Source organism: Zootoca vivipara, chromosome 8 (genome assembly GCF_965207765.1).
Source record: "Zootoca vivipara chromosome 8, rZooViv2.hap1.1, whole genome shotgun sequence".
In the NCBI taxonomy this organism is placed as follows: Eukaryota; Metazoa; Chordata; class Lepidosauria; order Squamata; family Lacertidae; genus Zootoca; species Zootoca vivipara.
The window spans coordinates 85,556,609-85,573,044 of NC_142591.1; the positions used below are offsets into that span (position 1 = coordinate 85,556,609).

At 49.1% G+C, this 16,436-nt stretch overlaps 1 protein-coding gene across 1 annotated transcript in view; it reads left to right on the plus strand.

Annotated features, from left to right (window-relative positions):
• ZC3H3 (zinc finger CCCH-type containing 3) overlaps positions 1-16,436 on the plus strand; it is a 245,607-nt gene that overhangs the window by 184,722 nt on the left and 44,449 nt on the right.

Genomic DNA, 16,436 nt, shown 5'->3' on the forward strand with positions numbered 1-16,436 from the left:
GGATTTAAATATTGGGAATTTTTAAAAGTAAAAATAGCCGACTGAGTTTGGCTCTATGTGGTGTGTGCTGTTATTCTTCGTTTGGTAAGAAACAACCAGAGACAACTTAATCTTAAATTCTCTGAAAATCAGGGCTACCTCAAAGGTAAGGAATCTGTTCTTTCAATGAAACCAAGGGGGCTCCTGGTGGAAACTTGCTCTCTTTGCTGCAGCAGTAATCTAGTTTTTAAAAAATGGAACTGTTTTTAGATTTTTCTTTTTAAAAAGTACTGGTTTTAATATAGATATGCATTTGGGTTTTTTTGCTTATAATATTGCAAGTCACTTTGAGTTGCCATGGCAAAATTGCGACTCATACATTTAATAAAATCACCACTGTGTTTTTGTAATTAAACGATATTCCGTAGTTTGTGCTGTGTGAAAGACTACTTTCCTTTTGTCCTGAATCTTTCAACATTCAGCTTCATTGGATAGTCTTAACCTCTCGCCTTATAAGAGAGAGAAAACCACTTCTTTCTATCCACTTCCTCCACACCAAACATAATTCTCGACTTCTCTGCTGTGTCCCCCCACCCACTTAGCTCGCCTTCCCCCCATAAACTCAGAAGCCCCAAATGTTGTCACCTTTCTTCACTGGGGAGTTCCTTCACGCCCATGATCTCTTGGGTTGCCCTTTGATTCAGCTTTTCTAGCCCTGCAATATTCGTTTCTCAAATGTACAGTCACACACCTGATGATCCCATCTTTTATGTCCTTCTGTTGGGCGGTGGGCTTGAGAGAGCCCCCCCCCTCCATCTAACATCAGCAGCCCTTGGTTCTATTGGTTTGCCACGTCCTCTTTTAAGGCTATCAAGGTTGGTCGCCCCCACTGCCTCCTGTGGGAGGGAGTTCCACAGCTTAACTTTAAAAAAAGGTAAAGCAGGCACGTCCAACAGGTAGATCGTGATCTACCGGTAGATCACTGGACGTCTGTGGTAGATCACTGGTAGATCACTGGCTCCCCCAAAGAAGCTCAACAGCTTTGGCTCCTCTAAAAAAAACTCAGCAACTTTGACCTGAACCCCCCAAAAATGGGCCTTCCTTCCCCCAAAAAGAAGCTCAAGAACTTTGACCTGAACCCCCCCCCCCAAATGGGGTAGATCACTGCCAGTTTTTAACTCTGTGAGTAGATCACAGTCTCTTGGGAGTTGGCCACCCCTGAGGTAAAGGACCCCTGACAGTTAAGTCCAGTCACGAACAACTCTGGGGTTGTGGTGCTCATCTCGTTCTATAGGCCGAGGGAGCCGGCGTTTGTCCGCAGACAGTTTTTCTGGGTCGTGTGGCCAGCATGACAAAGCCGCTTCTGGCGAACCAGAGCAGTGCACGGAAACGCTGTTTACCTTCCCGCCAGAGCAGTACCTATTTATCTACTTGCATTTTGACGTGCTTTCAAACTGCTAGGTGGGCAGGAGCTGGGACCAAGCAACAGGAGCTCATCCCGTCACGGGGATTCGAACTGCCGATCTTCCAATCGGCAAGCCCAAAGCTCAGTGGTTTACATCACAGCGCCACCCGTGTCCCTTAACTACATGTAAATAAATCCTCTCTTCTACCTGTCCCGAACCTGCCAACAAGAAATGGCCCTGGCAGTAAGAAGGCAGAATTTTGCTGTGGAATTTTGTGGCAGCAGGGCCAGCTGTGGCTTGTGGGGCGCCCATTTCCGGGACTGGCCGGACACTGAAGAGTGGGCACCGGGAGAAGGAGGGGTTGGGGACTGACTTGGAAGAAGGGAACGTTGTTGATCTGGGGGAATGTGTGACAGCCAAGAGACGAGAGTCACGAGTCGGGAGATGCTGCAGGTTTGGAGAGTGAAGAACAGGGCAGGAGGAGGGGGAGAGAAGTCAGGCTGGTGGGGAGTCAAGGGCTTCCACACCTCCTCCTGCTGCCCCTGTGTCTCCTGCTCCACTGTCTCTCAGGACCAGGAGAGGGGTGAAGAGGGGGGAGCAGAAGCAGGTTATACGCAGGTGAAGTCTGCTTCTGCTTGTGTGCAGCTCGGGTGGTGGTGGTACCTAAGCCGAGGCTGTAGCGGGCGGGGGGTCTCTCTGTCATGACAACTGCCTCAACAGGTGTACACCTAGGAGGTGATTGTGAGTGTACTTTTGACAATACAGTGGTCGTGTGCACTGTACACTCCAAACCCGGAAGGAAGTTTGCGAATTTTTTTCGGATGCCAAATGTGCTCCATTTTGAGTGTTACGCTGAGGTCTGTCTGTTTTTGCTATTTATTTTGCGTTTTTGCAGCTCTTTTTGTTGTTTTTGTGACTGTGTGGAATCCAGTTCAGCTACTGATTGATTGATTGATTGATTGATTGTGTGACTGCAGTACATTCTTTATTGCTTTCATTTTATGAATCAGTGGTCTCGTTAGTAAAATTCATGTTAAATTGCTCTTTTAGGGGTGGTTTTTAAAATTCTGGAACCGATTAATCCATTTTGCATGACTTTGTCTGGGAAAGCACGCCTTGGTTTTGGAACAGACTTCCAGAACAGATTAAGTTTGAGAACCAAGGTACCACTGTAGTTAATTCCTCACATTCCTTGCCTGACAGCGCAGTGACACCCACACGGCTGCAGTATTGTGAAGGAATGCAGCCAGGGCTGGCACACCCATGAGGCAAGGTGAGGCTACTGCCTCGGGTGGCAGGATCCTCAGGGGCAGCAGATCCCAGTGGTCAATCCCCTGCTTTGTTCCCAATTGCTCATCCCTTCTTCCTTGGCTGGGGTGCGTTTGTGTGTCAATTTGTGGTCCGCCTCAGTTGCCAAAATGTACTGGGCCAGCCCCGAATGCGGCTTCCTTGTCTCAGGTGATGGCAGCCACTGGAAGCAGCAGAGACCGGCATGGAGGCAAAGCTGACTCGAGGCCAGGGCATGTGCTTGCCCTACCTGTTGAGAAAGGTGTGGAGAAAGCAAAGGCAGGAGAGGTTTTCCCTCCCTCTCTGACAGCGCCAGAAAGTGAGCTCATCCAGCAAAGCGAATGGGTACGTCGGGCAAAAGGAAGATCTTCCCCACGTTGCTGGCTTGTGGAACTCGCTGCCACCAGATGTGATGGTTGCTAGCTTTAGGAGGGGGTTGGACAAATGCCTAGAGAGGACAGAGGGGGAGGAGAAGTCTGCCAGCAGCTGCTGGCCATGGTGGCTGGAGGGGAACCTCCAGGTTTCATAGGTGGTGGTAGGACAACAATGGAAGAGGGCGGTTGCCTTCCGGTCCTGGTTCTGAATTCTTTTGTTAGGGCACCTGGCTGGCCGCTGTGTATAACCCAGTAGGGCTACTCTTGTGCAACTAGGAGGAGGAGTTCCAGAGAGCACCTTGTGGTGTCTTGGTTAGATGCTGAACTGGGAGAGGCCAGGGTTCGAATACCCCCATTTCACCAGGTAACTTGGGGTCAGTCACTGCCTCCCTCAGTCTAGCCTACCTGATAGGGTGGTTGTAGGGATTAAATGGGGGGACATGTACACCACCTTGAGTTCCTGAGAGGGAAATAAAAGTGGGATATAGATGCAATAAATAAATTTAGAAATCGGGACACTTACATTCCATTGGAGAGGCAGCCATCAGTCAAATGTGGGGAAGAGGAACACTTGGCGAGGACTCTGGCAGGAAAAGATTGCTAGCAGATTACCTTTTGCTTACTGGGTTTTCCAGCCGGACCCCAAGCGCACCCTGGTTTCTGTGGTGGGAGACCTTCCCTCCGAGCCGAAGCCAGAGTCGATCGGGCAGCCTCTCTCCACAGCCACCGGTACAAGTCACCCAGGCAGCCCCTGTACAATTATTTTAAAATATTCCAATTTAAATGAAAATATAAAAGAGATACTTAGAATATTTATTCTATTAGTGAACGTGCTTACCGCATCACTTCTGGAGTGTCAGAAAAACATTCTCCTACAGATGATGGATAGCAGCCCGTAATTATATCGGGGGGGTGGAATTGCTGAGCGTGCCATATTTAACTGGGGAGAGGAAATACCCAGCCTGGGCCATTGAGGGTTAATTTTATTCTCTAAATAATATAAAAAGTGCTGAGTCTGTTCCTTTTGCACAAAGTAGAAAGTCCTCAAATGGACCCCGGAGAGTTTATAATATTCTACTGAATCAAGTAAAAATGTTAACCTTGCTTCATAAAACGATGGCTTGTTAAAGATGCGCAGTCCCTTTTCTTGTGAATAATTTAGAAAGGGAGTAAATCTCTTCTCGTTCTGCCTTTCCCCCCCACTCTTTCTCTCCCCTTTTCCTACTCTTGTGTCCGAGATGCGGCAGGGCACAGCTGTCTGCAGTTTTAGCTTTTAAAAGGGATGGGGAAGGCAGGGAGGCAGCTGAGGTCGGACCTGGCGCTGCCCGTGTCTGCTAGAAACCCCGGGTGCCAACCCCTCCTTCTGGGCACTGGGACTCTGTGCCAGGGACAGAGGTTCCCTTGGGAGATCCCCCAGGGGCTCCCCACCCTTCGTGGAACATGCCTGTGGGACCAGGCCAGTGGCCCATCCTGGCCAGCGTCCTCTTTTCACAGTGGCCAAGCAGAAACCCACAAGCAGGATCCGAGCACAAGAGCCCCCTCCCCTCCTGTGGTTTCCAGCAACTGCTATTCATATGATGATGATAATAATAATAATAATAATAATAATAATAATAATAATTTATACCCCGCCCAGCTGGCCACTCTGGTCGGCTTTCAGCGAAATATTAAAAATGCAATAATTCATCAAATATTAAAAGCTTCCCTAAACAGGGCTGCCTTCAGATGTCTTCTAAAAGTCAGGTACTTTTTTATTTCCTTGACATCCGATGGGAGTGCATTCCACAGGGCGGGCGCCACTACCGAAAAGGCCCTCTGCCTAGTTCCCTGCAACTTGGCTTCTTGCAATGAGGGAACCGCCAGAAGGCCCTCGGTGCTGGACCTCAGTGTCCGGGCAAAACGATGGGGGTGGAGACGCTCCTTCAGGTATACTGGACCGAGGCCGTTTAGGGCTTTAAAGGTCAGCACCAACACTTTGAACTGTGCTCAGAAACGTACTGGGAGCCAATGTAGATCTTTCAAGACCGGGGTTATGTGCTGCCTCCAACTGTGAAGACAGAGGATAGCCACCATGGCTAGTAGCCATTGATAGCCCTCTCCTCCTCCTCCCTCTTTTAAAGCCATCCAAGTTGGTGGCCATTACTGCCTCCTGTGGCAGTGAGTTCCACAGCTTAACACTGCGCTTCATGCAGAAGTCCTTCCTTTCCTCTGCCCTGAATCTTCCGACATTCAGCTTCATTGTACGTCCACGAGTTCTGGTGTCATGAGAGAGGAAGAAAAACTTTTCCCTATCCATTTTCTCTGTGCCATGCGTGATTTTATAAACTTCTGTCATGACTTCCTGTCTGGCCTCACCTCTGTCAAGGATTCTTTAGCTGTCATTCCTCCACTGCAGGGGTTGGACTAGATGATGCTTGGGGTCCCTTCCAACTCTCCAGTCCTATGATTCTGTGAGTGTTTCAGCCTGTTTCAGTAGCCCACCTTGCTACTTTCTGCCCAGCTGATCGACTGACCGCCCCCCTTTTGCTTAATCCAACCATGCCCCCTCCCCATATTTTGCCTGGTACAGTCCTGCCTATTAGATGCACTGGCTGTTCTCTGCCCCCCCCCCCATTTCTTTCTCATGTTTATATTGTCAGGTGCATGTTCTTCTATAGTCCCTGCTTTTTGGGGGGTGGGGAGCAGGGTGTTCATGCTGCGACCTGAAAAATGTGCCCATCACGTTTAATCCCCATTCAACAAAGGTGTGTTGGGAATTCCCGGTCTGCCGCCTTTGTCCCCAAACTGTGGGCTGCGAGAGAATTGCTAGTATACCACGTTGCTCGAACAATTGAGATTCTTATGGGAGTCAAAGGCTGCAGGCCACAACACCTACAAGGGCCCCCTGTTTTCCCACAAATCTGTGTCACGCCGCCGGCTGGAATTTGGTTTGTGGGCATGCATTGCAGTGCCTTCTCCGTGGCTGCTCCCTGTCACCTATTGGGCTCGCTCAAGGATGGCGTTTCAGAGGCATTTAGTGCAGCAGGCCATTGACTGTACGTCACCAAACTGCAGTGGACTTGGGCTCCGCTGAGGAATCACTGCAAATTAACCTTTCCGCTCACAGGACAGTGTGTAGTGATTAGAGCAGGGATAGTCAACCTTTTTATACCTACCGCCCACTAATGCATCTTTCTTGGTGGTAAAATTTCCTTACCGCCCACCAGCGCTCAGTGGAAGGAGGATTCAGCTTGTGCCGTAGAACCCCCTACCGCCCACCTAGAATCCTGAAACGCCCACTAGTGGGCGGTAGGGACCAGGTTGACAACCCCTGGGTTAGAGTGTCAGACTAGGACCTGGGAGAGGCCAGCGTTCGAATCCCCACATGGCTACAAGCTCACTGGGTGACCCTGGGCCAGACACTTTCTCTTAGTCATTGGCTCCCAGTACGTTTCCGAGCACAATTCAAAGTGTTGGTGCTGACCTTGAAAGCCCTAAATGGCCTCGGCCCAGTATACCTGAAGGAGCGTCTCCACCTCCATCATTCTGCCCGGACACTGAGGTCCAGCACCGAGGGCCTTCTGGCGGTTTCCTCGTTGCGAGAAGCCAAGTTGCAGGGAACTAGGCAGAGGGCCTTCTCGGTAGTGGCGCCTGCCCTGTGGAACGTCCTCCCAACAGATGTCAAAGAGGAAAACAACTACCAGACTTTTAGAAGACATCTGAAGGCAGCCCTGTTCAGGGAGGCTTTTAATGTTTAATAGATTACTGTGTTTTATTTTTCTGTTGGAAGCTGCCCAGAATGGCTGGGGAAACCCAGCCAGATGGGCGGGGTATAAATAATATATTATTATTATTATTATTATTATTATTATTATTATTATTATTATTATTATTAGTCTAACCTACCTTACAGGTTGTCGTGGGGATTAAATGAGGAGGGGGAGGGCCAGGTGTGCCAATCTGAGCTCCTTGGAGGAGAGAAGGCGGAATACACACACACAACCACACACACACACACACACTGCTTTTTTTCTTTTAAAAAATGTTTAGGGGCACTCTCATTTTCCTACTCATATTGAAATACTGCCCCTCAATGAGGCCAAACTTAGATTCACAAAATGTTTAAGGGTATGTGTCCCCCCCCCAAAAAAACGCACTGTGTATATACAGTGGTACCTCGGTTTAATTACACAATTGGTTCCGGAAGTCTGTACTTAACCTGAAGCAAACTTTCCCATTGAAAGTAATGGAAAGTGGATTAATCCGTTCCAGACGGGTCCGCGGAGTACTTAAACTGAAAGTACTCAAACCAAAGCGTACTTAAACCGAGTTATGACTGTACCCTGTTCTCCCCCCCCCCAAAAAAGACATACCCATAAAATAAGCCGTAGCAGGATTTCTAAGCATTTGCGCAATATAAGTCATACCCCGGAAATAAGACATGGATGCGGCGCCGCACCCAGAGCCCTTCCCGCTCGAATAAGATACACACACACACACACTGAAAATAAGCCATACTGTATCTTCTTGAGGAAAAATAAATATAAGACAGTGTCTTACTTTTGGGGAAACATGGTATATGTGTGAAACTTTGCTTCCAATTTAATTCCTGCTCAAGGGTCCTTCAGCTGAGCCTGCCCTGTTGCAGCCAAGGCAGTTGCCCAGCTGCGGCAGCCTCTCCTCCTCCCTGCTCCTCCTTCTCCTTCTAGCCCCTGATGCTGCCAGGATGGGCTTCGCTTCACCTCGGGATCTGCCTCCCTCACCTCTTCCTTCCTTTCTTTTCTGTGTGCCTTTTTTGTCTTTATGCAAGGCAGCCACTTTTAAAAAAAGATCCATTATTGTTTAGAATTCCTGGCCTGCTCTCTCCCTCTTCCGTTAAGGACCTTTTGAGAGGGTCTGCACAGGGCCTCTCTGGATTGGTAAAATAAACCTTTGCTGATGCCATGTGATGTAATTTTGTGCTGTGCGGGGTTCTTGCAGAAAACGCTGCCTGTTTTTCCACCGCTGATTCCTTTGACTAGAAATCACCTGCCTTGCGTGAAGAAGATGAATTCCTCTCCTTTGTTCTTCCAGACTCAGGCTATCTCTTCTGTGTTTGCCCCACGGAATAGAGGGAACCTTCCAGATAAATCCAGCAGACGCCTTCTGTTTTGACTCGTAAATGCCTGCCGAAAACTTTTCTATTCCACCATGCTGCTCACACGGGCAATTAAGAAGACGTCTTTCCGCAATATTTAGTTGATTTCCGATTTTAACTTCTTAAATATTCAAATACAAGAGCCATTTGCGGCAATTGTACATGTGGTTTCTGTTGGGTGGTTTTATGTACAATTGTCGCAAATGGCTCTTGTATTTGAATATTTTTAAGAACAAATGCTTAAACGGCTTTTAAAACCGGCTCAATGGCTGGTGGCTTTTCCTGGGATCTCTTTGCAGCCTTAGTTCATCAGCAGATCACCAGCTTTGCATGCAGCGGATCCCAGGTTCCTTTGAGAGCGTCTTTGAATAGGGTTGGAAAATGTCCCGTGCCTGAAATCTCAGAGAGCTGCTGCCAGTGTAGACACGAGTGAGATAGATGGATCCTCCTTAATCCCTCACCCAGTTTGCCCCACTTCTTTTAATGCAAAATATCCCAAAGGACCCTATTGGGACACAATAAGGGACTTTCAGTGGCCTGGCATAGAAATGAATTTAAGGTCACGCCAGGTCCCTTGACATTAGCCATCTGGACCCGGACTGGAATAACATGGATCCAGCCTTGTCTGAACCTCGGGAACAGGCTAGGAACCATGTGTCATAGGGAGGCTCATGCCCACAGAATGCAGTTCAAGGGAGCTGGTCTTCAGCAGCCGCTGTGGGCTGTGGTGTCCTGAGTTCCTTGAGGCACTTGCTCCATTTTCTAAGGCCGCTTGATGACTGTCTCTCTGCGGACCCATTTGAGTTGGCAGGGGAGAAAACTCCCAGGCCGCAGAGGCTCTTTTCAGGATGTGCTTCTGTTTCTGGCAGGGTGCTGCGTGCCGTCCCTCTTGCCTAGGAAGAGGTGGCTGCTCTTGCGCCACACAGAGCATTTCTTCAGGCAGGAAACCCACAGAGGTATTCTCTGAAGATGCCTGCTTTGGAGACCAGGGCTTTGTGTAATTGCAAAGCTTGCTCTCTTGCCCACACAGCTCTCCCAGCCAAAGAAGATTCCACCTAAACATTAGGAAGAACTTCCTGACAGTAAGAGCTGTTCGGCAGTGGAATTTGCTACCAAGGAGTGTGGTGGAGTCTCCTTCTTTGGAGGTCTTTAAGCAGAGGCTTGACAGGCATATGTCAAGAATGCTTTGATGGTGTTTCCTGCTCGGCAGGGGGTTGGACTGGATGGCCCTTGTGGTCTCTTCCAACTCTACGATTCTATGATTCTATGATTCTAAGGCAGACTCCAGGTCTTTCCGGATCCCGACTGTTTGCCACTTATACTCCCCCATCCAGGAGAAGGAGAACACGCCTCTCTCTGCTGGTTTGCTCTGTGCCTTGATCATTTGGCCAGCCTTTTTTTGGATTAATCTTCCTGGATTAATCCACAACTACAGCAGCGCAGCAGCAGCGGAGGCGAGTGTGACGGAGGCCACCGATCGAAACAGAAGCTTTTGATTTAAAGGGCTTAGCAAACTCTCCGAGAGCCCCAAACAATCCCCGCCGCTCTGGCTTTAACCTCCAAAGATTTCTGCAGAGATACCTCTTATTTACCCTCCACCGTAATGGCATAATGAGGGCCCCCACTGCTTCCTTAATATAACTGCTGCGTCTTCTGTGACTTTCAGACACTTATGCTGTAAATGTTGCTTATCAGTACAAATGGGAACTGTTTAATAGCTTGGGCAAGTTTTGATAATACAAAAAAAGGAGAAGGGGGGGAAAACATCCTCCCCTTTGATAATAGTCTGTGATTATCTTCTCAGTGGCAACAGCCTCGCAGACACCACAGCCCTCTGACTGCTGGTCTCCCTCCTGTGTTATTAACTTCTGCCAGGAATGTGCTCACAAGCCACGGAGGAGTGGCGCTGGTAGCAGATAGCGAGGGCAGAGGCTCTGCCTGGGACTAGATTATCCACCCTGCCGAGTCATTAATGGGGGCTGAAAGCCCCCAGCGTGTGTGTTACGTCCCTGCTAAAGGAGTTGGGCGGACGACACAGTTACAGAGTACGCACATGTTCCTTGCCGGAGGGCAAGCAGCAATTGCTGGCTTCAACAGCCAGGCTTGAGGTGCCTGTTGCTGGTTTCTGGGGCAACGTGTTTTGACTCCTGATAATCATTGTGCCGTAACACACCCGGGGATAGAGCAGGATCATCTCCGCCTCACAAGCCGCTCGCGTCGTTCCACTTTCCCTACGGCTCCTGGGCAGGTGTGTGCTGGGAACAGGGCCTCTGAAGGTTACTGGAGACCTATAGACTGTAGGTGTGTCGAATGGAGTTGTCACTCCCCCCACTTTTAGCCTTAGGGAGGGGTTTGCACAGCCTGCGAATGGGAAGAAAGTGTCTCTAATGATGCTTTGTCCTGTGTGCTTCCAGGTGCTTCCAGGTGACCTATTTATTTATTCCGATCTGTTCATGGGGAGGTTAGATGACATTGTAGCAAGCAGACGTCTCTCTCCCCCCCCCACCTTTCATTTCCCTATCCTTATCTCAAAAAGTGATGATGATGTTGTTGTTGTTTAGTCGTTTAGTCGTGTCCGACTCTTCGTGACCCCATGGACCAGAGCACGCCAGGCACTCCTGTCTTCCACTGCCTCCCACAGTTTGGTCAGACTCATGTTCGTAGCTTCGAGAACACTGTCCAACCATCTCATCCTCTGTCGTCCCCTTCTCCTAGTGCCCTCCATCTTTCCCAACATCAGGGTCTTTTCCAGGGAGTCTTCTCTTCTTATGAAGTGGCCAAAGTCTTGGAGCCTCAGCTTCAGGATCTGTCCTTCCAGTGAGCACTCAGGGCTGATTTCCTTCAGAATGGATAGGTTTGATCTTCTTGCAGTCCATGGGACTCTCAAGAGTCTCCTCCAGCACCATAATTCAAAAGCATCAATTCTTCGGCGATCAGCCTTCTTTATGGTCCAGCTCTCACTTCCATACATCACTACTGGGAAAACCATAGCTTTAACTATACGGACCTTTGTTGGCCTGGTGATGTCTCTGCTTTTTAAGATGCTGTCTAGGTTTGTCATTGCTTTTCTCCCAAGAAGCAGGCGTCTTTTAATTTCGTGACTGCTGTCACCATCTGCAGTGATCAAGGAGCCCAAGAAAGTAAAATCTCTCACTGCCTGATGAGAGATGATGGTGGTGGTGGTTAATTAAATTTATATGTCACCCTTCATCTGAAGATCACAGAAAAAATTCAAAATAAAAATTCAAAATACATAATAGCAAAACGAAAAACCTCAAATAACCTACTCTCCCACAAGGACATTTAAAAGGCCATAGATTGTTTAATCAGGCCTAAAGATACACCAGGAAGGCACCAGGCGAGCCTCCCTGGGGAGAGCATTCCACAAGTGGGGGCCACTGCAGATTTCTTCACTGAGGATTTTCGAACAGAGGTTGGGCATCCATCTGCCAGGGATTCTTCAGCTGTGATTCCTGCATTGCCGGAGGTTGGACTAGATGGCCCTGGGGGTCCCTTCCGACTCTACATTTCCATGATTCTGTGATTCCATGGAATTTCATGGCTGGGGCTACATGATCAAGGGGGATTCTGCCACTGGCCTAGAAGCTTCTGGTTTGTGGAATTATTTACGATTTGGGGCGGCCCTGCTTTTGTGGATTTGTCTCAGATGCCACGGCGGCTCCTCTTTTAGACTTTGTCAGGGCCTGAGATTTGGTTGCCGCCGGCAGGCATCATTTCCCTCCAAGAGTCTCACCGTCAGGGTTGCAAAGCAAATACGCCGCTGCAGGAAAAGCCGCTGCAGATCAATAGCTGTAAGTTGACGCTTGGGCAGGCGGCTCTCGGGTCTCTTCCTTCGTTAAAGAATAGAACGAGGACGCCGTGCCCTATAAATATGTGGAGGCATCAGCAGAATCGGGAGGGCAAGGCCGCCAAATGCAGCCTCTCCTGCAAGGAGCAAATAGCATGAAGGGCTCGGCTAGGGGGCTAGGCAGCATTTAAAAGCTCCATTTGATGTATATTTAAAACCGCATTTTAAAAACATGCATGAAATCACCCTCTGCTAAGTCGCATTCAGTCACTAGGCCACTGGGCACATAGCACTAGGCCAAACCACGACTTTGCGTGAACCAGGATCAAGGAAATGCGTGACTTCCTGGAGACGGCAGTTGCAACATCCTCTCTCTGCTGCTGCTTCCTGAGGCTAAACCACGTCTGAATCCGGACTCATGTTTTGTCTTGCTCCAGACAAACCGAGTAGTAAACCCTGCTTGCAACAGCTATTTTAGGCTCTGCCGTCGGCCGTCGGCATTGCTCTCCAATATTAGAATACAGGTATAAGCTAAAAACAGGAAAACTAGTTTGACACATACACCACCATTGTTTTGTAAATGGAGTTTGGAAGGACCCTCCCGTGCCATTGCTCCGTGGGCCAGATAAATTTGCCCATTATCCTTCCTCTGAGTCAAAGATGCTTGGGCTGGGTTGCCTTCCAGGTTTTAATGGCAGGAAGTGGGAATTCTGAAAGCTTTTTCCATCTATGGCCAATTATTTTGAAGGGGGGGGGAAGCCATCAAAAAGGCCGTTTACTAGCTGTCAGTTCCAAACTGCCTTGGAAAAGCCTTCCCTCCAGCCCTGTCGATGGCTTCCTGAAAGGTGCCCAGCATTAGAGACTTGACGGAAAAGAGTGCCACTCGATCACCCTGCCCTCCATCCAGACAGCTAATTCTGCGACTCAGGGGCTCTTCTGCAGAGGTCACCTGGCAGAAACGTCTCTCAGACCTGGAGCTGTTTGCAGCAGAGATTGAGCTTTGGGTTTGAAACGGCTTTTGGCAAAACTGGACATTTCGGTACATGGCATGAGTATCCATCAATAGATATGGAAAAGTGGGGGGGGGGGTCAAGGCCACATGGTGATTGAAAAGCGGGGAAAGGGATTTTTTTTTCCAGAAGGTCAGCGGTTCGAATCCCTGTGACGGGGTGAGCTCCCGTTGCTCGGTCCCAGCTCCTGCCAACCTAGCAGTTCGAAAGCACATCAAAATGCAAGTAGATAAATAGGTACCGCTCCGGCGGGAAGGTAAACGGCGTTTCCATGTGCCGCTCTGGTTTGCCAGAAGTGGCTTTGTCATGCTGGCCACATGACCTGGAAGCTGTACGCCGGCTCCCTCGGCCAATAATGCGAGATGAGCATGCAACCCCAGAGTCGGTCACGACTGGACCTAATGGTCAGGGGTCCCTTTACCTTTACCTTTAACAACCCCAAAGTGCAGTCGCCGGGTCTTAACACTATAACGTCTACAAAGCAAACAAACAACAAATGGTAAGAGGGAAAAAATTGTGACGCACCAATATAAATCAAGACATCCATATCTCCCAAGCTGGAGTTGAGCATCTATGTCCAAAGCATAGGAAATAAAATCCCAGCAGGTGACACAAAAGTAAAACTGGAGGCCAGAGCTCTTTACAGGGACAGCCTTTCATGCTGACCACCCACATATTCAGGAATCACAGTTGCGGGGAAGCCTGAGCAGGGGATTTAATTATTTTAGATATGGTATTTCTTGATAGGCCTGAGACCAGGCTAGTGAAACCCGAGGGCATTGCCACCAAAGACGGCTTCTGGTTTCGCTTCGGATCATATAAACATGGTGACATTTTCTGATTTTGCTACAAACCCAACTAAACAAAGCTCCTGGCCATTTCTGAAGTTAGCAACCTTTGCAATGCACCTGGAATTGCTATACATCCATGTAGGGCAGGAAACAGCCCTCAAGGGATCTCTAGACATCAGTCCTCCTAAGATATTGTGCAGTCTGCAGTCACTTCCCAAATCATGACACCATCGGCATTGTAGGACTCCCATAGGGCCTTCTCGGTGGCTGCTCCCAGGAAACTTTGGAACTCCCTCCCTAGAAAAGCCAGCCTGGCTCCTTCCTTGCTGTTCTGTTCTTTTTTCGCTGCCTGCATTTTAATAGATTTGCTTGTTTATATTATTTTAATTCTAGTAGAGCATGATTACTTTTTAACGAAATGTCTTTTATACACTTTTTGTGTTTTATCTATGCTGTTTTGATGTGCGTAAGCCACCTTGAGTCCCAGCCTGGGATGAAGGCAGGATATACACAAAAATCACCAGCATCATCCTTGTGGTTCCTTCCAACTCTGCAATTCTATGACCATCACCATGAGGACAGAATGCTGGTCAGGATGAGCTCCTTTGGCCTTTCCTAGCACCTGGGCTCATCTTCCATCCTTCTCATCCGCCACCATCCTGATGGCTCATCTCTCTACTTCTCAACCCTCCTCTCTGCCCCCCGCCCTGCATTTCCTGATGGATCTTCTTCTCTCTTCCCAGGAGGGAGCTGCTTCCCTGCCCGATTCCCTTTCCCCCCCTTCTTTTTATGGTGCAACCTGCTAGCTGGCCATGGCCCTGCCGGGGGCGGTAAAATTAGCAGCACCGACAGGTGGAGAGGATCGGGTGACCCAAGGAATGAGGTCGCTCCCTTACAACGCTAAGCCCTCCTCTTCACCTCGGATGACATGTGCAGGGCTTAAAGTAACCGAATCCTCGTGTTTTGTTGGGTGTTAACGGAGCCAGCCGGGACGGAACATAAGCGCATAGCTCTTTCCGTCATACAACCGGACAGAAAACCGGGCGTGGAGGGGCAGATATTTGTGCGCACCCCATCTCCGGGGCACCAGAGACCCTCTGCTTCCATTCCAAATAAGCGTCCCCCTGCCTCGGAGGATGCTGAGCTGCGCCGCATTCCCCTTTCCCTTTCCCATGACCCAGGTCCGGCCTGATGGACATCCTTACCCCAGAAGGAGGAGGCTGTTGCTCTGGAGGGAGGGAGGCCAAAAAGATGTTGTCATAGGCAGAGAGGCTCAGCCAAGCTCGGAACGGGTGTGCAAAAGTTATTGGAAACTTGAGAATAGGACACAGCCTTGGAATGAATTACACACACACACACACACACACACACACACACACACACACACACAGAGAGAGAGAGAGAGAGAGAGAGAGAGAGAGAGAGAGAGAGAGAGAGAGAGAGAGAGAGAGAGAGGATTGTTTTCTTTATAGATGTAGAGACTTGAAAAGAAGCTGGTAAACAGAGCCTAGTGCAATTATTGGATGCGCTGTATCTTTTTTTAGGGGGGGGGGGCAGAGAGTGCTAGGATTTGACCGGGTCTGTGTGTTTGGAGGAGAAGACCCGAGGTGACAGAGGAGGCAGAAAGATATCTCAAACGGGACAAAGGCAAGTTCTGTGATTTGAAGAGAATGGGACCGGAAAAGAGGATGAACGCCATCAAGATGCCCCGGCAAGATTTGGCTTGTCCTTTGGGGATGGGAATATTTTTAGCTCTGGCCTGACGTAATCCCTTGGACGTACTCTGTGTAGCACTTGGGGAGAAACGCCCTTACTTCTTGGGTGGGGAGCGTTGCCTTTATAAAAACATCTTACTGCAATAAAATTATTTAGATCCTTGAAATGCATTTGAAATCTCTATATGTGTGCACGATGCAAACGAACAAAAAACAAACGTAGCTGTGATAGCTGTGCTCTGCTTGAACAGCTGGAGGCAGCAATGGTTCTGAGCAGCAGCAGCTGGAAAACAGGAGGGGAGAAAATGCTTTTTGCGCTCGAATCCTGCTTGCGGGTTTCTCCTTCGGGCATTTGGTTGGCCACTGTGAGAACAGGATGCTGGACTCGATGGGCCCTTGGCCTGATCCAGCAGGTTCTTTTTATGTTCTTAACCACAACATCTTTCCTCAACCTAGTGTCCTCCAGATGCTTCGCACTAGAACTCCCAGGCGCATCCAGCCCTTGCACAGCCTCACCTGCTGCAGATGATAGGGAGAATTAGGGTGGGCGCAAGGTCAGAAGGAAGCTCTGTGACCGGAAGTGGGGCACAGAGAAAGAGAGAGAGAAAGAGATGGCTATGGGAGAGGAAGGGAAATCGATGGGGCTTCCATGGCTGTGTGTGTGACTTTCATGGAATCATAGAATTGTAGTCAGGCGGGACCATGAGGGTCATCTAGTCCAACCCCCTGCAATGCAGGAATCTCAGCTGCAGAAGCTGTGACAGGTGGCCATCCAGCTTTAGTTTCAGAACCTCTTAATGAAGGAGAGCCCGCCACGTTCCAAGGTCATCCATTCCACCGTTGAACACCTCTTGCCATCAGAAAGTTCTTCCTAGTGTTTAGTCAGAATATATTTTCTTGCTATTTGAAGCCATTGGTTCAAGATTCAGGCGTCCCCAAACTCGGCCCTC